Source organism: Pan troglodytes, chromosome 7 (genome assembly GCF_028858775.2).
Source record: "Pan troglodytes isolate AG18354 chromosome 7, NHGRI_mPanTro3-v2.0_pri, whole genome shotgun sequence".
Taxonomy (NCBI): domain Eukaryota; kingdom Metazoa; phylum Chordata; class Mammalia; order Primates; family Hominidae; genus Pan; species Pan troglodytes.
Window position 1 is genome coordinate 21,049,182 of NC_072405.2, and position 27,143 is coordinate 21,076,324.

Below are 27,143 nucleotides of genomic sequence, written 5' to 3' on the forward strand. Positions count from 1 at the left end.
CCCTTCTGCCTATGAGCCTGTAAAATCAAAAACAAGTTAGTTACTTCCAAGACACAATGGGGGTGTTGGCATTGGGTGAACATTCTCATTCCAAAAGGGAGAAATGGGCCAAAAGAAAGGGGCTATAAGCCCCAGGCAAGTCGGAAACCCAGCAGAGCATTCATTAAATCTTAAAGTTCCAAAATAATCTCCTTTGATTCCATGTCCCACATCTGGGGCACACTGGTGCAAGGGGTGGGCTCCCAAAACCTTGGGCAGCTTCACCCCTGTGGCTTTCCTGAGTTCATCTCCAGCAGCTGCTCTCACAGACTGATGTTGAGTCCTTGCGCCTTTTTCAGGCTGAGGGTGCAAGCTGCTGGGGGTCTACCATTCTGGGGTCTGGAGGACGGTGGCCCTCTTCTCACAGCTCCACTATTCAGTGCCCCAATGGGGACTGTGTATGGGGGCTCCAGCCCCACATTTTCCATCTGCACTGCCCTAGTAGAGGTTCTCTAGACTGAAGCCTCCACCCCCATAGCAGGCTTCTGCCTGAACATCCAGGCTTTTCCATACATCTTCCAAAATCTAGGCAGAGGCTCCTATGCCTCATCTCCTGCATTCTGTGCACCTACAGGCTTAACACCACATGGAAGCCACTAAGGCTTCCAGCTTGCAGCCTCTCAAACAGCTGTCCAAGCTGTACCTGGGCCCCTTGTAGCCATGGCTGGAGCTGGAGTAGGTGGAATGCAGGTAGCAGTGTTCCAAGGCTGCACAGCGTGAGGCTCTGGCCCTGGCACATGAAACCATTTTTTTCTTCCTGGGCCTTCAGGCCTGTAACGGAAGGCGCTACCATGAAGGTCACTGAAATGCCTTTGAGGCCTTTTCCCCATTGTCTTCATTATACAATCATTATAATAAACTTTACGTGTGGTTTTGCCCCCCTGAGTGGGCTTTCCTTAATGAATTACAAATTATGGGTAAAAACACGCACAGTTTAATTTCAATGATATAACTATAAATGCCAATCAAATAACATCAACTTGTCACTCAAACACAGCCCAAGCTCAACTCCTCCCAACGAACCCCATGAAAGCACTGAGCTCTGTAAAGAAGAGCCAATTTCACTTCACAGAGATCAGCCTGCCCTCCCTCTGAGAGTGTATAACTGTGCTTCAATAAGCTTTGTTTCGAGCTTGCATTTTGGTGTTAGTTTGCATTTCTTTGCTCACTATCACAAGAACCGAGACTGCTGATCTAGAGCTCCGGCTCTGTTGATCTCCTTGGCTGAAGGGTCCATCCCAACTCAGGATCCCAGGTAACAATACCTGCTTCTTGATATAAGGATTCAACAATTTTTTAAAGCGCTGAGACCATGCCTGTTACATAGTAGGCACTTAACACACGCTGATTATTTACATCTAAATCTTCACAACCACCCTAAGAAGTACATGTTATTATTCCCATCTTACAATAGAGAAATTAAGCTCAGAGTAATTAATTTTCTTGGGTCTTACAGCAAGTAAGTGATGGTACTGGTATTTGTACTTATATTGAATAGTTTGACTCTAAAATTCTTCTTTTCTCTATATCAAATAGTCCCATGAGGAATGCGTGTGTGTGTGTGTGTGTGTGTGTGTATTTTAAATGAGAACCAAGCAAAAGCTTATGGTAGAGACCAGGCTATCTGAGTCATGTATGATCGTCATTACTATTTTGGTCAAAATATCTGGAAATTAGATTTGACAAAAATCACTTTCAGCATATAATGATGAAGATGATGAATTGTGCTCTAAATGTTGAGAAGCTATTTTATAAGATGTGGGAAAACCTGTAACACCTATGTGTGGAATGTCGCCTTGGAGTTTCAAGTTTTATCACAAACTGACAACTCGTTACTGTCTCTGTATGAACAAATTTAAATCTCTACCTAATTTCTAAATTACCTACTGCCTATACCATAGCTTTGTTCTTTTAGTTTACTTCTACCTATGTGTAGCAAACACTAGAAAACTTCAACTTTTTTTTTAAAAAAAAGAAGAAGCAGAGATGCTTTACTTCTCTAAGCAACGAAGCTGTTGAAATGGAAAGAACTGAGCAAGTATCAACAATGTAACATACTTTGCTTTTTTCCCCATGCTGTAGATAACTGGAATAGTTCAGGCACCACATCTAAGCTCTTACATAAGTCTTACGCAAGAGTTGTGAGCCAGTTTTTTCCTGAATCAGTGTCAGAGCTAATTCAGATATTTAAGGACCTTTGCTTCCTAATATTCTTGGTAAGCATGGCATGCACTTACTTAGTTCACTTCCGTTATTTTTAAATTACTTGGGTAAACACACACACATTTACATTTATAAACATCCTTGCCAACACAATGAAAGCTCACATTGTGTTCCTCCTAGTATGCTCAGCCTGGGTAGTGTAGGGGAAAGGGAGGGAGAGTTTCTCTATCGTGAACGCTATTTTCTGAATCTTTCCTAAAAACATATACATGCACTGGATACACTTTTAAAGCAAGCTATTATTCACCAGGCCTTTTGTAGAGCATAACTCCAGCATAGAAGGCTAACGCATCTATTAACTGGCTCAGTGATTTGATTTTTCTTTTTTTTAATGAGGGAATTGAGGCAGCTAAAAGTTAAGCCACTATGCTTCAGGACAAAGAGAAAATTCGAAACAGAGGTTAGGTCTCAAAGATCCTGTTTGGACCACAAACGTGAAGAGTAGCAAAGAGGAAACATAAAAAAAATCAAAAGATACAATTGAAGGAAACTCCTAACCCCTTCATTCTAAGTACAGCCTTCCAGGACAGCCCTCTTATTCTTTGTCTTAGCAGTTTATCTCCACCTTAATGCAGAATTATAAGTGATTATTTTGCTCTCCAGATGGAGATATTGGCTCCTTTTTGCCAGTCTTCTTAGAATATAAATTAGCTCAACACTGACTCGGGCAGCTACTGTACTAAAGGCAGGAGATAGAGCATTAAACAAGCTGTCTGGGTTCACGCCTTTATGGAACTTACCAGAATGATATTGAGAGGTGACAGCATGCTGGCAGTCCTCACAGCCCTCGCTCGCTCTTGGACCCTCCTCTGCCTGGGCCCACCGCTGCACTGTGGGAGCCCCTTTCTGGGCAGGCCAAGGCCAGAGCGGGCTCCCTCAGCTTGCAGGGAGGTGTGGAGGGAGAGGCGCGAGCGGGAACCGGGGCTTTGCGCGGCGCTTGCGGGCCAGCTGGAGTTCCGGGTGGGCGTGGGCTTGGTAGGACCCGCACTCGCAGCAGCCGGCCGGCCCTGCCGACCCCGGGCAATGAGGGGCTTAGCACCCGGGCCAGCGGCTGCGGAGGGTGTACTGGGTCCCCGAGCAGTGCCAGCCTTAGCTGCCTTCCCGCGGGGCAGGGCTTGGGACCTGCAGCCCGCCATGCCTGTGCCTCCCACCTCCTCCGTGGGCTCCTGTGCGGCCCCAGCCTCCCGGAAGGGCGCCGCCCCCTGCTCCACGGCGCCCAGTCCCATCGACCACCCAAGGGCTGAGGAGTGCAGGCACACGGCGCAGGACTGGCAGGCAGCTCCACCTGCAGCCCCGGTGCGGGATCCACTGGGTGAAGCCAGCTGGGCTCCTGAGTCTGGTGGGGACGTGGAGAACCTTTAGGTCTAGCTCAGGGATTGCAAATACACCAATCAGCACCCTGTGTCTAGCTCAGGGTTTGTGAATGCACCAATCCACACTCTGTATCTAGTTACTCTGGTGGGGACTTGGAGAACCTTTGTGTGGACACTCTGTATCTAGCTAATCTGTTGGGGAGGTGCAGAACCTTTGTGTCTAGCTCAGGGATTGTAAACGCACCAATCAGCACCCTGTCAAAACAAACCACTGGACTCTAGTCATCTGCAGGATGTGGGTGGGGCCAGATAAGAGAATAAAAGCAGGCTGCCCAAGCCAGCAGTGGCAACCCCTCCGGTCCCCTTCCACGCTGTGGAAGCTTTGTTCTTTCGCTCTTTGCAATAAATCTTGCTACTGCTCACTCTTTGGATCCACACTGCTTTTATGAGCTGTAACACTCACCACGAAGGTCTGCAGCTTCACTCCTGAAGCCAGCGAGACCATGAGACCACTGGGAGGAAGGAACAACTCCAGACGCGCAGCCTTAAGAGCTGTAACACTCACCGCCAAGGTCTGCAGCGTCACTCCTGAGCCAGCGAGACCACGAGCCCACCAGAAGGAAAAGACTCTGAACACATCCCAACATCAGAAGGAACAAACTCTAGACATGCCACCTTAAGAGCTGTAACACTCACCACGAGGGTCCGCGGCTTCATTCTTGAAGTCAGTGAGACCAAGAACCCACCAACTGCGGACACAGTATGGTTTAGCATAGTGATTCTCAACTCTGGCTGCAATTAGAATCAACTGGAAGCTTTTATAAATCTTATATCTGGGTCCCACTCTCCCAGGGATCCTTATTCACTTGGTCTGGGGAAGAGGCAGGGTGCAGCTGTGGTCAAGAACTATTGGTCAGAGAAATACTACTGTGGGGCAGACAGCTGCTATGCAAGGTGTTAGGTGATCATATTCTTTATTTCTTTATTCCAGCTGTTTACCCAGTGTATATTCACATGGAAGATGAGTTTAAGTAGTTCAAAGATGAACACTTTCTATCCATATAGTTAAATATGTTTTATGTGCACTTAAAAATACATAACGGGAACGTCAAACTTATGAATGCACAGATAATTTGCTCAGTACTGAAGGAGAGGCAAAATTGTACTTCTGCCTTCAGGGTTTTTGGCTGGGCTTGAGGATTAAATTGACCAAAGACAGATTAACTGGAGAAATGCATACACATTTATTTAAAATAAGTTTTACATGACACAGAAGCCTTCAAAAGACCCAAACAGGCAGTTGGGGTAGAGCACATATATAGAATTGGACAAAGAGGAGTAAATTATGAAAGTGTGACAAATGGAGGGGACTTGGGCTGAGTCAGTTATGGTGGAAAAGTAACTAGGAAGATAAGGATTAGTTTAACAAGGTTTCTACAGATTGGTCTCAATTGTGACTCCCCGTTTCTAGTGATAAGAATGTTACTTTCTTTGTGGTATATGAAGGACATCTTCCATATGTGGATTTATTTTCTTCCTTTAGGAGGAAAGAGGGAAGATCAGAGGGTCCTTCTCATACCTACTATTTTTTCAAGTGCCTTCAGCTCAAAATAATCCTCATGTCACACTGGCATACTTTGGATTGGCACAGTCTGGCAGTTTTCAGTACAACAGTATGAAAGTTCCCTTTAAAATAATGAATGAAAAATGACAGGTGTGTCAGATTCAAGAAAAATATTAAATACATAATAGTATAGGTTCTATGAGGATATTGCAAAAATCATGAGGTTGGTGTGAGGTTGACACTTAGGAAACAAGGTATGGGGAAATCATTGTGCTGGTATGAACAAGTCATGGGTGATCTGTATTATTCTTGGTGATGGCCCATACATCACTTTGAAAATGAGAAAGAAGTGAATCTGACTGTATTCGATTCCCTAAGTCATCATTTAACTAATGGCCATCTCACTGGATCACCCATTTGCTAAAAGCCAGTTCATTGAATAATTGGCTAACCAATCAACCCAAAGAATACTGATAGACAGATATCTTAAACCAGATCTTTTAGTGTTTTGCTTTGAGAAGTGGAAGCAAATGCATGGGAAATAACTGGGATAGGACATAAACTCTCAAAAATAAAGAAGAGAGTAAGTTGCAGTGAAGTTGGGCTCATCCTGTCCCACTGTTACAGGATCCCTGGGCTGTCACTTTGCCAGCTGGAAACCTCTGTGGCCAGTGGTGCCTTTGCCTCAGTTTTGCTTGGGGCCATCTGGGCTCATTCCACCGCTTGGCCTGACAGGCTGCACTCAGCTCATGGTACCAGCCTGGATCCCCCAGGCCTGCCAAGGGTGAGCCAGGTGTGGAGTGGCAAGGGGTGTGTGAGCAAGCATGGGGTCTGGCCACTGCACATAGCCAGGCACACCAGCTGCAGCAGGGCAGGCAGCTCCAGTTGCTAGCATGGGCACTGGCTCCCTGTGAGGCTGTGGCTGGACCAGGTGTACCACAAGCAGCTTCCACAGCTGGCACTGGGGAACATGGTGGCACCCAGAAGCTTGGAGACACCAGGAACTGCAGAGCCCCAAAAGGGGTGTCACGGCCCTGGTGTGGGGAGCTCTTAGGTCTGGACTCCCTGAAGGGCCACAGCTCTTCTCTCCTTCTCTCTTCTCTCTTTGTCACCCGCAATGAGCAAGGGGCATGTTTTAGCCCTGTTTGTGTTACAGCTCTTTTAGCCTTGCCATTTGCAGGGTTCCAAGGTCTCGTCCTGCATCCAGGAAGAATGAGGTACGTGAACAAGTGGAGGGTGAGAAAGGTGATGAAGAGCTTTATTGAGTGACAGAACAACTCAAGGAGACCAACACTGGGTAGCTCCTCTCTGCAGCTGGTTGTCCCATCATCTTCCCAAGTCTGGCTGAGTCTGGGGTTTTTATGGTCTTTAGAGGGGAGGAAGTGCGTGCTGATTGGTCTATGGGCAGCCACAGGTGGGCCCGGAAAAAGCACCACAAGTTCCCTCTCTGGTCCCTGGGACCAGCAGCCTGGCCCCCAGGCTTCAGGTCTTCCCCAGCTTGAAGGTGGGGCTTCACTGGGGACCCACCTCCTTCTGCCCGGAAGCCTCTCTGCCTCCTGCTACCATTCATGATGCCCAGGCTGTTCATGTCAAGGGGCACCTGCAGGCCAGCCTCAAGCTGCCCTCAGCCCCCCTTAGCCTCCCTCCTGTGCTCGTTGGTGCCCAAAGTCCAGAGGGGGCCAAGGTGGCAGGGGGCTGGCATGTCAGCGCTGCCCTTGGTGTGCACACACCTGGTCAGGCTGCAACAGCAACCAAGCCCGGCCCCAACCTTGCTTCAAAATCAGAGTGGGTGCCAGGAGCAGGGAGAGGCCAGGCAGCGTGAGCAGACACCCCTGAGACTACAGGGCTTGGGGGGCATTCCCAGGCAGAGATGCCCAGGTTTACAGCCAGAGCTTGGGCAGCTGCAGCTGTGCCCAGGAGGCTCCTGCTGGCTCCCTGAAGTGTGCAGCCCTGCCCTGGCAGTGCCTCCCCACTACAGTCAGTGTCATGGCAGTGGCCTCTCTAGATGGGCTGCTACTCCCATCACCATTGTACCTTAAGAGAAGTTTTTTCTAGTGTCTGAAATTTAAAAGCCAACTGAACCACTTGAAATTCACATCCAACTGAGCCGAGTTTAGAAATTCATGATGAGATGACTCTGTGATGCTGAGGAGAAACTAAAACAAAAAAAAAAAAACCCTCAGTAATGTAACAGTGGATCACAGTGAATTGATTTTTGCTGAAATGGCTTTTTGTGAATTAGCTGCTTAACAAACTAGCTTTCCACAAAATAGATTTGCTTTAGAATAGCAGCTACTGTACTTATAGAAAACTGGAATACTTTTATTTTAGGCAAGTCTTTCTATATAAGTCCCCTTCTCTAGACTGCTAACTTCTGGAAGTGTATCACATCTCTATTCTCCCCAACAGCTTATTCAATGTATTTGCTGGTGAAACAGCAACAAGCCCTATTAAGATATATTTGGGCCGGGCGCGGTGGCTCACACCTGTAATTCCAGCACTTTGGGAGGCTGAGGCGGGCGGATCATGAGGTCAGGAGATCGAGACCATCCTGGCTAATACGGTAAAACCCCGTCTCTACTAAAAATACAAAAAATTAGCCGGGCGAGGTGTTGGGTGCCTGCAGTCCCACCTACTTGGAAGTCTGACGCAGGAGAATGGCGTGAACCCGGGAGGCAAAGTTTGCAGTGAGCCGAAATCATGCCCCTGCACTCCAGCCTGCATGACAGAGCAAGACTCTGTCTCAAAAAAAAAAAAAAAAGATATATTTGGTACAATTTGGTACAGTGCCCATTTCCATTACAATTTAGGGCACACAATATCAAATCCAAGTATCAATTCAGTCTAGCCAATCCAAATATCTATCTATAACTAGAAATGATGAATAGGAGATCTATTTATCTTTGAATATGAGATAACTGTTAACTAGAATTTAAAGAAACAAATAATTAATTGAAAAAGACTAATTCACACTATAGATCATGAGCTATATACATTTAATCATAAAATTCAATTAACAATTTCGTTCAGCAATCTTTAATATACAGTAAGAATTCTGATATTGTTAGGTGGTTAGATATTGTTAGGTGCAGCTGGGAAGGGGTGAGAGAGGATAGCAGAAGGGCTGTCACTAAGCCAGGCCCTGACCCACCTATGTTCAGCCCCCAAGACCACCCTAACTCTACCTTAATGGATGGAGTTTCTGGTAAAGTCTGTGGCCAGCACGTCTTGGAGGAAGAAGAACTGGGCACAGATAAAAATCCCCTACAGTCATGAATGCCCAGTCCATCTAGGCTGTAACCCCAGGTAACTTCGTCCTCACTACACAGTCATTACAATAAAATTTACATGTGTGTTTGCCCCCTTGATTGAGCTTTCCTAAATGAATTATGGGTAAAAAAAAATTATGTGCAGTTTAACTTCAGAGATATAACCTTAAACTGCCAATTAAATAATATCATCCTGTCACTAAAACACAGCCCAAGCCTCGACTCCTCCCCATAAAACCCGTAAAAGCATGCTGAGCTCTGTAAAAAGGGGCTGATTTCACTTCACAGAGATCAGCCCACTCTCCCTCTGAGAGCGCATTACTGTGCTTCAATAAACTTTGCTTTGAGCTTGCATTTTGGTGTTAGTTTGCAATTCTTTGCTTACTATCACAAGAACTGAGATTGCTGATCTAGAGCTCCGGCTCTCTTGACCTCCTTGGTTGAAGGGTCCATCCCAATGCAGTATCACTGGCAACATCACCAATATATAATCCTTCCTTTCCAGTGAATGTTGACTTGTTAACTTTCTCCCTTCGGTGTGACAAATAGAATTGTTTCTGTTCTAGTCTGATCAGAACTCTCATATCCAAGTTCTATGGATCTTTTTTATGTGTCTTCTGTGCAATTCTGGTCTCAGGCTGTTTTATACCGAGATTGTCACTCTTATGTATTAAGTGCAGAAAACAGTCTCTTGCGTTATAAATGTTCAAGGTGCTGGTTTTAGATACAGTCTTTGCCAGGGGTATTTATAGGGGTTGATTTCCTCAAAGGATCCCTCTGAAATGCATGCCACACAATGGGAAAGTTTCTTCTATTAGGTGACCTTGGATTTCTCTCTCTGACTCAAATGTTTGCCCTATTACGGCAGTAGAAGCATTTAAACTTAGCAACTTCAGTCAGAAAGAGTAATTTCCTGATTAGATCTGAGGAGATTATGACCCTTTACTTCTGTAAGTCAATTAACACTTGATGTTTGACTGACACTCAAGTCAAACATCATTAAATGCTTTACCAAGCAGCAGAACCTCAAGGTTTTATTGTTTAACCATTCACTACTAGTATATGGACTGAACTAGCATTGTACATGCTGAATAAATAAACAAAAACTCCCCAAACAATATACTACTTTAATATAACTGCCATGTTTGTCTATCTCCAAAAATACGACCCTTCTAAGAAATATTTTGTTTTAACCTAGCCAATCAGTCAGCCAGAACAGAACTAGCCACAGATATTAAGGGAACTGGATAGCCACCCAAATAGTAGGCAGATCCCTGTCTTAGTTTGTTAGGGCTGCTATAACAAAACACTTGGCCAGGCATGGTGGCTCATGCCTGTAATCCCAGCACTTTGGGAGGCCGAGGTGGGTGGATCACCTGAGGTCAAGAGTTCGAGACCAGCTTGACAAACACGGTGAAACCCTGTCTCTACTAAAAATACAAAATTAGCTGGGCATGGTGGCAGATGCCTGTAATCGCAGCTACTCAGGAGGCTGAGGCAGGAGAATCGCTTGAACCCAGGAGGCGGAGGTTGCAGTGAGCTGAGATCGTGCCATTGCACTCCAGCCTGGGTGACAGAGGGAGACTCCATCTCAAAAACAAAACAAAACAAACGAAAACAAAACAAAACAAAAAACCCCACAAAACACCTTAGACTGGGTCATTTATAAACAGCAGAATTTTATTGCTCATGGGTCTGGAGACTGGGAAGTCCAAGGTCAAGGCACCAGTATATTCACTGTGCAGTGAGGGCCCATTCCACTTGGTTGGTGCCTTCTGTGTGTCCTCACATGGCAGAGGGGGCAGAAAAGCTCCCTCAGGCTTCTTTTATAAGGGCATTAATCCCATTCATGAGGGCAGAGCCCTCATGACTGAATCACCCCCAAAGGGTCTACCTCTTAATACTATCACCTTGGAGTTTAGGTTTCAACATATGAATTTTAGAAGGACACAATCAGTGCGTAGCAATCCTTACCCCCAGTTTTCCCCCTGAAATCCTATAAGGAGAGGCATCTCAGTCATTACTTTGAATTTGAAACTCGGTTATTCCCATAAAAGGTTTTATATTATGCTCGCAAAGGCTACCTCAACTGGGCTTAGTGAACAGATACCTTGAAACAAGACAGGTTACTGGCAGATGGCTTAAGAATGGAAAATTTGCCTTGGTGATTTGTAAAATGAGGTAAAGGGGCAGGGACTGGGAAGACAATTGACTTGGTGGGGAAAGGGACCCAGAAATAGGCATGTCTTATTCCCAGCACCCGGAAGGGCTGCCTGATCCTAGACATTTTATGACCTTTATGACATTATCAATAAAGCCTATAAAGAATCTCCAGGTCTAGACCTGCACTGCCCAGCAGAATGATCTGCAATGATGGAAATGACTTCCATCCACTCTATCCAATATGGTAACCACTGGCCACATGTGGCTATTGAGCATATAAACTGTGGCTAGTACAAGTGAGGAACTGAGTTTTTAATGTAAATGTGTAAATATAAATAACCCCAGGTGGCTAGTGCCCACTGTCAGAGAGTACAGGTCGGGACCATGTTCCCTATGACAGTTTTGCCTATATGTTGCCAAAACCAAACGAAACTCAATTTTTTTTTTTTTTTTTTTTTTTTTTTTTTAGTGACAAGGGTCTCCCTTTGTTGTCCAGGCTGGTCTTGAACTCCTGGGCTCAGGGCTTAAGCGATCCACCCACTTTGGCCTCCCAAAGTGCTGGGATTACAGGTATGAGTCACTGCGCCCGGCCTTATTACTTTTAATTCTAACAACAGACCTTCAAGATAAATATTAATTTTTTTTACACAATGAAGTTGAAGTTCAGAGAGGTCATGAAGATAGTACAGGACAGAGCTGGAATTTAAACCTAGACCTGTCTGACTTTGAAGTCTATATTTTTTCCAATACATCATACCAAAGCTACCAAACATATAAAAATACTTAAATTTTTTTATCTATGTCTGCTTTTGTAGATCAAGCCATACATTTATTATATTTTATTAGCATAAAGAATACAATTTTTTTCTCCATCATTCTCTGTACCTATTTCTCTTTATGTGATACAACAGAAGAGAGTGACTGTTGTCTATAGCAGAGGTAGTTATCTTAGGAAACAGATAGAATAATAAAAGGTAAGGACTAACTTATGACTAATAGAGGCATCAATTGCTACTAGCATTCTGAGATATAATTATTTTTAAAGTATATTAGGAAGAACAGTTGCATCTTCTCACTGCCTGTTATTTGAGGTAACTATTCACAGCTGAACACCGATATGGATTAATCCCGGTATGACTCAGTTCAAATCCTATGTTCTTACGATAGGCCATTAGCAAATTAAAGAATAAGAATCCTACATAGAGCTCAGTTGTAAGCTAACAACTTATTAGTTCAAGGAAGGTCTCAACCTTTATCTGCCGGTGTCATTATGAAAAAAAATACCAACTGCTTGAAAATGTAAGACTTATGAAAATCAAACAAAAACAAATGTTTATGTATTTCAATAAATTCATGAGAAGCAATGCTAATTTGAGAGAAAGCAGAAGAGTATGATACACTTGATAACACAGTTGTAGACAGAACCCCAATTAATCAGTTTTAAGTGCTCTTTGCAGTTATTGGATTTAGTCTTCTTGAACAAGACTTTACAGGCTGTAAAATGAGCCAAAGTGAAAAAAGAAAAGACTAAGTATCCAAATAGACCCACAGCATTACGGAAGGCTATGCTTCTGAACAAGCAAGTAGGGTCAAGGGCCAGCTATTTTAGGAACAAATGGTACCCAGAGATATCAGCTTAAAGGGAGCGCTTAGAAACGAAGAGTTAGCCCTCAGAAGGAAACCAGACAATATACAAAGTAAAAGTTCATGGTATCTGGCAAACTAAAAGTGGGCCAGACATTCATAAAGAGCCCTTATGGGTGGGCAGTTGGGCATTGACAGGATAGGAGTCACTGCAAGGAAAGAGGTCAAAAACAGAACAATACAGCCACGAAGGAGGCTGCAGTGTAGAACAAGAAACACTATAGGAGGATAGTATAGGAGCCAGGCCACTGAAGAGCTAGGGCGTCAAGAAGAAAGCCAAGGATGGGCTGAGGATGCAGCCGCGAGTGAGCTCAATGCATGACCGACTCATCGCTGAGCAAGAGAGCAGCTCCCTCAGAGTCCTTAGAGTTCCCTTAGGAACAATGAGGTGCCAGCTGGTAGGCATGAGGACTCGGACCAAGAAAAAGCTCAGTTCAGCCTTTAAAGACGGTGAGACCACTTGATGTGCAATCTTAGTAGAAAGAGTGGCCCTTTGGGAATCATCATGAATCATATCTCTCCCTGGGGGCTGCTGAAAAAGATCAGGATGCCAGAGCCCTTACTTGCTATGGATAGATATGGACTTGGGCCACAGTACCTTGGAAGGTAGCAAGGACAGTAACCTAATTCTCTCAAGCTTCTGTTTCTCTACCTAAAGGCATAATCAGAGTTAACCCGAGATTTTCATCACCCCAATTGGCACAGACACACTCTCTGAACCACAGGTGTTCTCTGATAGCAGTGGAAGATGTTCCCCTTTTCCGTTTAATATTTTTTATTATTTTCACTTTATTCATTTTTATTTATTTATTTTTTAGAGACAGAGTCTCGCTCTGTCACCCAGGCTAAAGTACAGTGATGCAATCATAGCTCACTGTAATCCCAAACTCCTGGGCTCAAGCAATCCTCCTACAACTAGGACTACAGTCATATACCACCATGCCCAGCTTTTTTTTTTTTTTTTTTTTGAGATGGTGTCTCAGTATGTCACTGAGGCTGGAGTGCAGTGGTGCTCTCTCAGCTCACTGCAACCTCCACTTCCCACGTTCAAGCAATTCTCCTGCCTCAGCCTCCTGAGTAGCTGGGACTACAGGTGTGTTCCACCACGCCTGGCTAATTTTTTTATTTTTAGTAGAGACGGAGTTTCGACATGTTGCCCACCCTGGTCTCAAACTCCTGGCCTCAAGTAATCTGCCCACCTCAGCCTCTCAAAGTGCTGGGATTACAGGCATGAGCCACTGTGTGCACTCCCAGCTAGTTTTTTGAGAAATTTTTTTGTAGAGATGGGGTCTCACTATGTTGCCCACGCTGGTGTCAAACTCCTGGCCTCAAGTGGTCCGTCTCAGCTTCCCAAAGTGCTGGGAGAGCAAGCGTGAGCCACCATGCCAGGCCCTCTTTTCCACTTCAGTGTTTTCTTTCACCCCTGTAAGAACCAGATCCTACTATGTCTTTAGTGCCATCATTTGCACCCAGGAAAACTGCAAGAGTCCCTCTGTATTTGCTCCTCTGATGGGGGGGATTGTAAGTACAAAAGGCCATACTTTTCCTGCAGCACAGGGTACAATGTCACTGATTATCTCCACCATGCAAACCGGTAAAGGCATGCTTTGGAAAAACTCACATGTCTCGATGCTCTCCCACTAGAATCCACTTACTCCCTTTCTGTATTTACTGTGTTTCCCCACACAGTGTGCAAAAGTCGTGGCAGTTGCACTTCAGTGTTTAGCTTGTTTTCTTTATTTGCTAGGAGATTTGGCTTCTGAGAGGAGTAAAAAAATGGGGAAAAAATGTGTGAACGGGTGTATCTTGAAGTCTACTGTCAAAAAGTTTGCAGTATGCCAGCTGTGGTGGCTCATGCCTGTAATCCCAGGAATTTGGTAGGCCAAGGTGGGAGGATTGCTTGAGCCCAGGAGTTTGAGACCACCCCAGGTAACATGGCAAAAACCCACCTCTACTAAAAATACAAAAAATTAGCTGGGTGTGGTGGCGGGCGCCTGTAGTCCCAGCTACTCGGGAGGCTGAGGCAGGAGAATGGCATGCACCCGGGAGGCGGAGCTTGCAGTGAGCCGAGATCGTGCCACGGCACTCCAGCCTGGGCGACAGAGCGAGACGAGACTCTGTCTCAAAAAAACAAACAAACAAACAAAAAAACATTAGCCGGGCATGGTGGTGCACTCCTGTGGACCCAGCTACTCGGGAAGCTGAGGTGGGAGGATTGCCTGAGCCCAGGAGGCTGAGGCTGCAGTGAGCCGTGATTGTGCCACTGCACTCCAGCCTGGGTGACAGGAGTGAGACTCTGTCTGAAAACAAAACAAAAAACCAAACTCAGCAGTGAAATCTACAAATCTGCCTTTGCCTTCTCCAAACTTTATTTTCCATAGTCTCGCATATGTGTGACTCTCTCTCAGTTATCCTATCAAAATTCTTTGGTTTTAGTTTCTTCTTGAAACAATTAATTTGGGCTAGAGTCAACAGAACACCAGAGCTACTTGGAAAACAACAAATTAATCTCATAATTACCATAGAAAACATTAAAACCAGAAAAAATATATTAAGAATATGCCTATAGAAGTTTAATTTATTATTATTATTATTATTATTTTTATTATTATACTTTAAGTTTTAGGGTACATGTGCACAATGTGCAGGTTAGTTACATATGTATACATGTGCCATGCTGGTGTGCTGCACCCATTAACTCGTTATTTAGCATTACGTATATCTCCTAATGCTATGACAAACCCACAGCCAATATCATACTGAATGGGCAAAAACTGGAAGCATTCCCTTTGAAAACTGGCACAAGACAGGGATGCCCTCTCTCACCACTCCTATTCAACATAGTGTTGGAAGTTCTGGCCAGGGCAATCAGGCAGGAGAAGGAAATAAAGGGTATTCAATTAGGAAAAGAGGAAGTCAAATTGTCCCTGTTTGCAGACGACATGATTGTATATCTAGAAAACCCCATTGTCTCAGCCCAAAATCTCCTTAAGCTGATAAGCAACTTCAGTAAAGTCTCAGGATACAAAATCAATGTACAAAAATCACAAGCATTCTTATACACCAATAACAGACAAACAGAGAACCAAATCATGAGTGAACTCCCATTCACAACTGCTTCAAAGAGAATAAAATACTTAGGAATCCAACTTACAAGGGACGTGAAGGACCTCTTCAAGGAGAACTACAAACCACTGCTCAAGGAAATAAAAGAGGATACAAACAAATGGAAGAACATTCCATGCTCATGGCTAGGAAGAATCAATATCGTGAAAATGGCAATACTGCCCAAGGTAATTTATAGATTCAATGCCATCCCCATCAAGCTACCAATGACTTTCTTCACAGAATTGGAAAAAACTACTTTAAAGTTCATATGGAACCGAAAAAGAGCCCACATTGCCAAGTCAATCCTAAGCCAAAAGAACAAAGCTGGAGGCATCACGCTACCTGACTTCAAACTATACTACAAGGCTACAGTAACCAAAACAGCATGGTACTGGTACCAAAACAGAGATATAGATCAATGGAACAGAACAGAGCCCTCAGAAATAACACCGCATATCTACAACTATCTGATCTCTGACAATCCTGAGAAAAACAAGCAATGGGGAAAGGATTCCCTATTTAATAAATGGTGCTGGGAAAACTAGCTAGCCATATGTAGAAAGCTGAAACTGGATCTCTTCCTTACACCTTATACAAAAATTAATTCAAGATGGATTAAAGACTTAAACGTTAGACCTAAAACCATAAAAACCCTAGAAGAAAACCTAGGCATTACCATTCAGGACATAGGCATGGGCAAGGACTTCATGTCTAAAACACCAAAAGCAATGGCAACAAAAGACAAAATTGACAAATGGGATCTAATTAAACTCAAGAGCTTCTGCACAGCAAAAGAAACTACCATCAGAGTGAACAGGCAACCTAAAAAATGGAAGAAAATTTTCACAGCCTACTCATCTGACAAAGGGCTAATATCCAGAATCTACAATGAACTCAAACAAATTTACAAGAAAAAACAAACAACCCCACCAAAAAGTGGGCAAAGGATATGAACAGACACTTCTCAAAAGAAGACATTTATGCAGCCAAAAGACACATGAAAAAATGCTCATCCTCACTGGCCATCAGAGAAATGCAAATCAAAACCACAATGAGATACCATCTCACACCAGTTAGAATGGCAATCATTAAAAAGTCAGGAAACAACAGGTGCTGGAGAGGATGTGGAGAAATAAGAACGCTTTTACACTGTTGGTGGGACTGTAAACTAGTTCAACCATTGTGGAACTCAGTGTGGCAATTCCTCAGGGATCTAGAACTAGAAATACCATTTGACCCAGCCATCTCATTACTGGGTATATACCCAAAGGACTATAAATCATGCTGCTATAAAGACACATGCACACGTATGTTTATTGCGGCACTATTCACAATAGCAAAGACTTGGAACCAAGCCAAATGTCCAACAATGATAGACTGGATTAAGAAAATGTGGCACATATACACCATGGAATACTATGCAGCCATAAACAATGATGAGTTCATGTCCTTTGTAGGGACATGGATGAAATTGGAAATCATTCTCAGTAAACTATCACAAGGACAAAAAACCAAACACCAGATGTTCTCACTCATAGATGAGAATTGAACTATGAGAACACATGGGCACAGGAAGGGGAACATCACACTCTGGGGACTGTTGTGGGGTGGGGGGAGGGGGGAGGGATATGCCTGTAGAAGTTTAGAAATATTTTCTGTAATAAAAAGAATGACGTTTATATCCTATAGCATAGTATACCCAGAAGGAGGCAAAAACGCTATTGAACAGTGAGAAAGAACATTGCATATTCTCATTTTCAGTGGGAAAGAAAAGCTTTATCAGAGGCAGGCTGTTTTAAGGATTAATGTTCCTAGATGGAGATAAATCTTAACTATTGAAATAGTGTTTTCTCAGATCTAGTTTAAAAAGTGTTCGCTTCTGGAAATCTCATACTTGTTCCTTTGTTTATAATTATTTTGAACATTTGCTTTCTGTTATCTGTGAAGAGATTTGAAAAGAGCAGGTCTTTTGAATGGTTGCTTTAGGAGTGACCTCCCTTGGCTTAAACAGGCATTTGTTGGATAACATCTCTGCATGATTTTTAAAAGTTAGCAGAAGTGACAAGGGTAATTGAAGTTTCCAGAATCAAGAAAAACTACAAAAGAAGCTCATTTTTATAAATGCTATTGTCTTATATAACCCCCTGGAAGACACCCAGTTCTCACTTCTAAGAGCTCTCATGAGTCAGTTTGTCATTTGATATTTTGTAGAGTTTGCAGTAAATTGAAAGACGTGAATTCTTCTGCTTAACTTCAATGACAAACTATTTTGTACTTTAGTTCCTTAAGAAACTAAATAGAGGGAACCTTTTTTATCTCTTTCCTATCTATGTCCAACCTACTCCCAACTTCTAGAACAGTTTCTTGCATGTAGTGAGTGCCCCATAATTGTAGAATTAAATCGAATTTGGGCAATTTTTCCTTCTTTTGAAAATGAAACTAAAAAAATATGAAGCCAGGAAGTTTTACCAGTCTTCCCCACAACCACCCACAGACATCAGGCTCTCAAGCATCTGCCTTTCCTGGGCTGGGGAATGAGTATCCTGTCTTCCCTCCCCTTCCTTCTTCTCCCTTTGCTCTTCCTGCTCCTACCTCCTCCTCTTTCTCCCCTACCCGCTCCTGTTCCTTCCCTTTCTCCTCTTCCATAACCTAGAAGTTTCTAACCAAGAAATCTATAAACACAAAGAACAACTGCCAATGGGAAAACAAAATATCACTTCCTTAAGAGCTAGGCAAGGACTCAATCATCCCAATGCAACGCTCTCTAGCAAGAGAAATTTGGATAATAAAGTTGAAGTAAGGAAGCTTAAGTCCCTGTGCCTGACTCTAAGATTATCAGGAAGCCCACTTACGCTGCAAAACACATCAAAAACGATATAAGAAGGCCGGGCATGGTGGCTCATGCCTGTAACCCCAGTACTTTGGGAGGCTGAGGTAGGCAGATCACTTGAGATCAGGAGTTTTAGACTAGCCTGGCCAATACAGTGAAACACTGTCTCTACTAAAAATACAAAAATTAGCCGGGCGTGGTGGTGCATGCCTGTAATCCCAGCTACTCAGGAGACTGAGGCATGAGAATTGCTTGACCCCAGAAGGTAGAGGTTGCAGTGATTGTGTCAAGATTGTGCCACTGCAGACTGGCCTGGACAAGACAGTGAGAATCTGCCTCAAAACAAACAAACAAACAAACAAAAAAAACATGTAAGAAGATCTTACAGCAAGTCAGCAGGGTCCACCAAGGTCTTTGGCCAGAAGCTGAGAGTTTACCATGTGGACACAGGAAACAGCAGTAGAGTGACTCGGGTGGGTTTGTCCTTAACCACTCAGGAATTTCAGCAATTCCGACCATGGGTAAAACCCAGTGCAGTGACACTCTCATGTTCTCACCGACCAGGAAACCACTTACTCTGCTTTGGGGAGGAGTTAGTGGAGGACTGGGCGTGGGCAGAAGAATGGACACATTTTGCTTCCCTCATGGACCGAGGTGGGAAGTGGGAAGGGGAGACTAAATGTTCCTGGACAGGAAAGCATAAATCCAGAATTGGAACGTGAGTTTATGATCTTACTCTATTTCTATTTTACAGAGGAAACCAGTCGACAGAGCTGTGATTTGCCCTGTGATTTGCCCTGGGCCTTCCCACAATTCTAGAAACCCATGACTTGACATCATTGCGCGGCCACCTGACTCCCAGCTGGCTTCAGCCTCTCCGTTTCATCTCCCTCTACTCTCACTCTGCTGCTACCAAATCAGACTTCTTTTCAGGTCCTTAAACAATCTCTGTACTTTTCCATCTCCGTGTCTTTGATGACTTTATTCCCTTTCCTCACTCCATCATTAACATACGTACCCCTCAAGACCCAGCTCAGATGCCACTTCTATGAGACACTCTGTTTCTGTGCCAGAAACAGTTAAGCCTTTATTTGCGTGTCCAAAGTGTGCCCCAGAGCAAGGATCTGGCAATCTGCATTTGAAACCTGGCTCCTTGGCTTCTTAGCTCTGACCTTGAGCAAATTACTTATTTTTTTTGTTGTTGTTACTCAGTTTCCTAAAATATCATCTAGGGAGTTGTCATGTCATGTTAATGGACATAATATAAATTAAATAGTATAATGGCAAGTATCCATCGGTCACCAAAAAGGAAGCCTACTATTACTGCCTGTAGCTATATTTTAGCATTGATGACAAAATATGGTAAATTGTATCTATTTGTAGACCTAAGTTATCCCTTCCCATTGATTATTCACTTGCTGAGACTGCAACAATAGCTGCCCATTTTTTATCTCTTCCATCCCCACCCAGCTGTCTTGCACAATATACAAAGTCAATACATGTCTGATCAACGGAATGGACTTAATCTGCCAAAACAGACCTGACTCTCTATCAGTGATACAGGAGCTAAAAAGAAATTATTTAGGCAGAGAGTGAGAGTAAGGGAGTCCTTGGCAAGGCTTCCCTTTTAACAAAAAGCAGCCCCCAGATAATTTCTTTTCTAACAAAGAGCAGCCTGTAAAATCAAGCTGCAAACATAGATAACCAAGCTGGAAGCTTGCACAGGTGAATGACGGCGGCTGTGCATTGCAATAGGGGAAGCCTACCTGGGGGCCAGGTATGTTCAACATGGAGGCCATCTTCACTTTTCTTTGTCACCGTGTGTACAGTAAAGAAACAGGCAACATGGCGCTGGCCAGATAGAGAACCAACTGCATAATTAAAGATTAGGGTGGGGTGGCCAGCTATGCAAATGGCACACCTGGTCTCACCAATCTCTCATGCCCTATATAAATCAGACACTGCCTCCTCAAGTTCATCTATAAAATCTTATGCACTTGGCTGTGAACCGGAACACCTGCTGGGGTGCCCCTCTCTGCAGGAGAGAGAACTCTTCCTTTTCTTTCGCCAATTAAACCTCCACTCTTAACCTCACTGTTTGTGTGTCTGCGTCCTTGATTTCCTTGGCGCGAGGCAACAAACGTCGGGTATTACAGACCAATGATGCCGCTTCACCAGCTCATATATGGCAAAAACTGCAATAACTTTTGCACCAACCCTAATGCTAAATTATTAATTACTACTTACCTAAAAAAGAGAACCATATAAATTAATTAGTATTGTAGAACACTACATGTATTTAGTCAAAATACCAGATAACCTAACTTTATATTTATGTATACATCACATGTATTTTTAAAATTAATTCTTCACTTTAGTGAAGTATTATAAACTGTTAATCATTCATCCTAACTTTTGCTTAGCCTTTGAAGTTCAGACCTCTCCAAAATTTTTTCCTCCACCTGGTTAAGAACTATTTTCTTTGGACTTAATCTGGTTTTTCTATTGTAGATCACATCTAATCAAGGTAGTTGAATAGACTCAACCAACCAGTAAGAGGTTGTTGAAGTATCATTCATAACAAAAGGTAACAACAGTTCCTTATAGGCCATATCTCATGCCTTCTGTTTTACTGGTGCAAGTTTGTGCCCCAGGAGGGTTAGGAATGGCATCTAACACCCCCGTGGAGCAGACAGACCCCTTTTGTAAGTGTGTATTTGTTTCAACCACATGCCTTAAGCTCAGTTAAAAAAAATAAAATTAAAAAAAAAATTCATGTGAGTATAGGAAGTTTGCATCACATTCACTCTACAACATCTTTAAAGGCAGCGATTATTCCAGAACACGGAGGAGACAAACAAGGCCCCTTTGTTCCAGGAGTGCACTCCTTAAAGAGCAGTTCCAAGCTCATCAGTCTGAAGGGCCAGGCAGTTGGCCCCGGGGGAGCCTGCCAAACACCCAGAGATGCTTCCCGGGAATCTTCTGCTGCTGCTGAAGTGTTGACAGGCTCTTGAGCTGAGAGCTCAGGCTGTTGATAGGAATATATAGCTCAGATAGTCAGAAATCAACCTACTCAAATTTCTCAGACCATTCTCTCCTTCGTTTCTCTCTTTTTAACAATCCAAGTACAGATTTTCTTTTAAAAACCTTCTTCCAAAAAAATGTCTACGTTCCTGCTTCCCCCTGGGGGTGACGAAATAAAAGGCTTAAGGTGCTTTAAGGCAAATGGAGTCAGTTCCCCTCCCTTCAGCCCTCAAGTTCTGCTGATTCCAAGGGGTGGGTGGGGAGGGCCAGCAGTTGGCGGCCACCCCCTCCCTGTCTCCTCTCACTTGGTATCTCCCTGGCCTCACGCTCAATCGGGTCTTCCGGGACCACACAGGGAAATGAAGAATAATGTTCGCTTACGAAGAATCTGGGAATCCCTGCAGTCCATGATTTTCTTTTTTCTATTTTACTTTCTTCTCAAAAGCCTTTTATTTTCTAAAAGCACATACAGTATAAGCCCATTCTGATGATTTTAGGAGCATCCATTCCTCAATGCAAAGATATTAATGCTAGATAATAAAGCTCTGAGTTCATACATTTAAAAGTCGAGAGAGTGAGGAGTGAGGGGAGAGAGAGAGAGCAGAAAACGCTAGCTGCCTTAATACTCATTTTCCTCTTCTACAAACCCTTGATATTTAGCTAATGTACCCTACCTTTCTCAAGGTCCCCAGCAGCTAAGGAAGGCCATGTGACTAATTCTGGCCAATGGGATGTAAGAAATTCAAAGTGCATTTCACAGAGCACGTTAAGAACACGCCCATTCTTCCAGCCCTTCCTCAACCCTGGTGTTCGGACCAGGGACTTGGTGTCAAAGGCAACGTCCCAGAAGAAACCTCATGCAATCAGTGACAATATCAGCCCTGGAAACCCTATCTCTGGACTCTGGGATAAAAGAGCAATACATTTCTATATTGTTTATACCACCGTTAATTTGAGTTTTAATTTTATTTCATGAACCCAGTCATATTTTAAGCCAAGGTGGATTTCCCACAAAGCTAATGGAGCAGAAGCTTTAGAAACCCTCACTTGCGTCAGGCGCGGTGGCTCACGCCTGGAATCCCAGCACTTTGAGAGGCCGAGGCAGGTGGATCACCTGAGGTCAGGAGTTCAAGATCAGCCTGGCCAACACGGTGAAACCCCGCCTCTACAAAAATACAAAAATTGGGTTGGGCATATTGGTGTGTGCCTGTAATCCTAGCTACTCGGGAGGCTGAGGCAGGAGAATTGCTTGAACCTGGGAGGCGGAGGTTGCAGTGAGACAAGACCATGCCATTGCACTCCATCCTGGGCAACAAGAGTGAAACTCTGCCTTAAAAAAAACAAAAAACAACAACAAAAAAACGAAACCCTTACTTGCCAGGATGACTCCAAAGCCTGAGGAGGAACCCCGACATTGGGGTCACATGGTCATCTTATATTCTTTTCTTTAAAAGGTTCCTCAACTGCATAAGCCTCACACCTCATCCATGACAAGCCAGTGAGTCTTTCCACGCGTGCCTCTTGAGTGGGGCAGCGCCATTCTGGTCAGCCCACCTTACATGTAGCACAGTAAATAGTTCACAGTTTCTCCTGCATCAGATCATCTACTTGGTGAAATTTAGGAATAGCACAGCCCGTTGTTTCCCAAAGTACATTCCTAGATATTAATAATTGTTATAAGAAAAAAGAGTAACAGAAAAGTATAATATTAGCAATATGTTTTTGTCTATGTTTTTAACTACAATATTTCTCAGAGGAAGCAATGTGGGAATGTGCATAGTGAATATCCTAGCACAAGAGAAGGCTGTATTTCCTAAATGTTTTGGACCACCAAACCCCCTTTTTAAGTAGTTGGTGGGTTATATTTTTGTGAAGCATGATTTGAAAGCACTCTCCTGGTCTCTGCAGCAAATATTTGTTGACTATCTCTTTGGGGAAGTTAAGTGTTTTATTTTTGTAGCATTAGTGGAAGAAGGTGATTTTTCTTCCTGATTTTATTGTTTATAATTGCTCCCTGTCTGGAGTTTGCTATTCAGTAAGCATTGATTTCAACAATATTGTCATTTCTGCATTGACACTGATGCATCTCTCAGGTCTCCAACAAAAGCTAAGAGTGACATGTACAAAATGTTAGATCACCTGTGGAGGAAAGGGTGTGAGTTCAATGGAGTCAGAGTCACACTGAGGTTTCATCTCCTGTGAGGAAGATCTTTGATGGTGGGATACGGAAAGCTACAACCACGATGGAGACGTAGTTCTGCAGAAAGGACCCATTTCTGTGCTTATGTCAGGGCTTGGAGAAATCTCCAGGCTCATTTATGTGAGCCACATTTTCATTACAGGAAAATAATTGACACCATGCTTCTTGGCTTTAACTGAAATTTAAGCATTTACACCTGTATTCATCTTCTAGGGTTTCTACAAAAAAGTATCATAAACTGCATGGCTGCATGTACCCTACCTTTCTCAAGTTCCCCAGCAGCTAAGGAAGGCCATGTGACTAATTTTGGCAGAAATTTATTTTTTCACAGTGCTGGAGACTGGAAGTTCAAAGCCAAGGTGTCAGCAGTCCTTGCCTCCTCCTACCTTCTGGTGGTGGCCATTGATTCTTGGCATTTCTTGGCTTGCAACTGCACCACTTGAGTCTCTGCCTCTTTCCTCACATGGCATTTTCCTCTTACAGGGGTTAGGAATTCAACATACTTTTTGGAGGGGGCACAATTCAATCCATAGTATCACCAAAGACTCCTTAATTTTCTGTAGGGCAACATAATGTCATGATGGACAGAGCTCTGAGTTAGGAGTCCGAAGGCCTGAGTGGGCACTTAGCAAATCTCTAGGCTACATTTCTATATATATAAACAAGGATAACAATACACTCCTTGACTTCCCTGTAAGGGTTGTAACAAAGATATAGAAAAGTGCTCTGTAGCCTTTCAATGATGATAGAAGTGTTATTGTCTTCAAAGAGAAACATGGCTAATGTGGGTAATTGAAATTTGGCATATGATCTCACACCTTACTTTAGACAATGATTTTGACCTCTACCTCATTCATCTCTCTACTAGACAAGGACACAATTTTGTTTATATTGCTGCCCTTGCACTCTCTACTAAGTGATGTTAGATGATGAGGAAAGTCCTTGTCAGTGCAGCCAATTCTCAAATTGAATCTGAAGCATCCGGTAATGGGAAAATGTCCATATTGCTTCAATAATCATTCTTTAATAGAGTTTCAACTTGGAGAAAAAGACTGAAGAATGCCAGCAGAAGACTTTTTCCAAAAAAAAAGACCAACTACATATTAATTAATCTAAAATTACTCAGCTTCAGTTGTATGTGCCTTTAACATGATAATAAGGGAATAGTAGGGCCATGTTTCATAAACAAGTGACTTCATCTTTAGAAGAACTGGTGATAGTAATGGGAATTTGCAGGCTAGTTCAGTTTTGCAGAAGTTCCCCATATCATATTTTCATTTACTTAGTGCAGGGTAACTCAAATGTTCATCCTTTTCCTTAGGATAGAATTTACTACATTGTTTATCAATAGTAATACTGGTTATGTCACGTTGGGTAAATGTTCTCTTTGGCAATCATGTATCAATCCAAATAAATAAAAATAAGTTACTTATAACGTGCAATTTTTTTTGATATGCAAAATCTTAAAAAGCATGGGGATAAAGGGAGATTGAGATTTTAAACAGGGATTCTTGATAGTTAAAATATTGAGAAGAGTGGAGTTGAGGATGAATACTGATCATATGATTCCTCTTTAATGAACACTGGAAAAACAAGGCAGGCTTCCAAATACTGTGTTCTATTTGTACTTCAACTAATCACTTGACTTAAATGCCTTTTAACTCTGACCTTCTAGAATTTCCTGTGCAATCTTCCACTATTTAAAATGAAGTTGGCTGATTGATTTCTTTACCATTTCAGAATGTCCTGTATCATTTTAATGACTGGAGTGTGACTTTGTTCTCAGCACAATGAGTAACAAAGCCAAAACACTGGAGAATACGTTTACGTATTCAAGAAAACCTCAGACAGGGAAGAATGCTTTCATAATACAGTACATTAAAATCAGACGAAGCCTCAAAGGGCAGAATCACCGACCCTGAAAAATCAGAGTGTACTACAGAAGAAGACGACAGCGTTTGAGCACATTTGTTGAAGCAGCCTCCTCTCCCTTATGGTACGATAATCCCACACTGTTTTACCATGCTCTCTGGCCTTCCCGGAACATCAGTAAAAACTGCATCCCCTGACTTTTCTTGGTGGTTTCTGTTATCTTCCCTAAACTTTAATTTAATATGATCTTACTTAGGCATTTCTCTTAGAGAGTAGGTCATTATAACGAAGCATTTTTCACCCTCTGGGAAAGAGGTTTCCACATAAGGGCCAGGCCACGTTTTCCCTTTCATCCAGGGATTCTACCATAAGCAGCCTCTCATCTTCACTTTTCCCAAAAATTTTCTTAAAATCAGTGTATTTTTTTGCAGGACCGGATATCACATTACATTCTCTAGTTGGGGGTGGAGGGCAGGATGGGAAGTGAGAACAAAGAACGATAACTCCCGAAGTGATTTTTTTAAATATAAACTTTCTTATGAAGCATAACATAGACACGTGCCAACATTAAGCGTACAGCTCCATGAAATTTTATGCAGACACTCACTCATGAAACCACAACTAGAACAGGAAATAGGATTTTGCCAGCACTCCTATAAGGCACCTTGCAGTCGCTCCCCTCCCCTACCCCACTCCAGAACATAACAAGCTCATTTTCTGACTTCTATCACTGTAGATTAATTTGCCGCTTTTCCAAACTTCCGTAAATGGAATCGGACAGTACATACTCTTTGGTACCTGGCTCAATATTCTGTTCCTTGAGTGTGCTGAAGCAGTCATTTGTTCAATTTTATTGCTGACTCATATTCTGTGCTATGAAAATGTAACAATTTATTTTTCCATTCTACCACTAATGGGCCTTTAGATTCTTTCTAATATTTGACCATAATGGAAAATGCTGCAATAAAAATTGTTGTGCACGTCTTTTGAGAGCACATGTACCTATTTCTGTGGATATATACCTAGAAGTGTAATATCTGGGTCATAAATAGTCGTGTGCCTATACAGGCTTGCAGTGCCTCATGAGAGCCTAGTTTTTGCAATCTAATTGTTAAAAATAGCCATAACTGAAAATTAAGTTATGTAAACTTACCATTAAATAAAATAATTTTTAAACAATAATAAATACTCAAAACTGGTTGTTTCCTATTTTACTACATTTGACTAACATCTGTTTGATTAATGAACATTTTATTATTGCTGCTTAATTTATGATTCTACCTAAGATCTTTTATTTTTATTTACTTTTTTTTTTTTGAGACAGAGTTTCACTCTGCTTGCCCAGGCTGGAGTGCAGTGGCTCAGTCTAGCCTCACTGCAGCCTCGACCTCCCAGGCTCAGATGACTCTCCCACTTCAGCCTCCCAAGCAACTGGGACTACAGGCATGTGCTACCATACCCAGCTAACATTTTTGTATTTTTAGTAGAGATGGGGTTTCACCATGTTGCCCAGGCTGGTCTTGAACTCCTGGACTCAAGCAATCTGCCAACCTCGGCATCCTAGAGTGTTGGGATTATAGGCATGAGCCACAACACGCAGCCTGATACTTTAGGATTCCGGCAAATAGAAGATATTAATACAAAACAAAAACAACAAAAGCATTTAATCTAACTTATGGTAGAGACTTCCAATCTCAAGAGTCAGTGCCTCCCTTATTTTAACCAGTCACCATAGAAAACCTGAAAAACAGAGCCTGTAAGAGGCACCTGAGAGGTCTTCAAGAGACTGAAAATACTAACCAGGCCTCGGGAGGACTGAGCAGATCTGCTGTGCTGACCCTCCAGTTTTGACCAACATGTACAAGTGGAGTCATGCTTTCATCTCATACCCACA

The 27,143-nt window shown here is 43.0% G+C and overlaps 2 long non-coding RNA genes across 2 annotated transcripts in view; one reads left to right on the plus strand and one right to left on the minus strand.

The window, feature by feature from the left end:
- Window positions 1-18,638, minus strand: part of LOC104007535 (uncharacterized) — a 45,928-nt gene extending 27,290 nt beyond the window's left edge. The window contains exon 1 of the long non-coding RNA XR_008536646.2: window positions 18,540-18,638. This is a non-coding gene — a long non-coding RNA (uncharacterized LOC104007535). The remainder of the gene's footprint in view (window positions 1-18,539) is intronic.
- On the plus strand, window positions 1,117-25,446 carry LOC104007534 (uncharacterized). The gene is made up of 2 exons (XR_681775.5): window positions 1,117-1,294; window positions 25,118-25,446. It is a non-coding gene; the product is annotated as an uncharacterized LOC104007534 (long non-coding RNA).
- The last annotated feature ends 1,697 nt before the right edge of the window (window positions 25,447-27,143 follow it).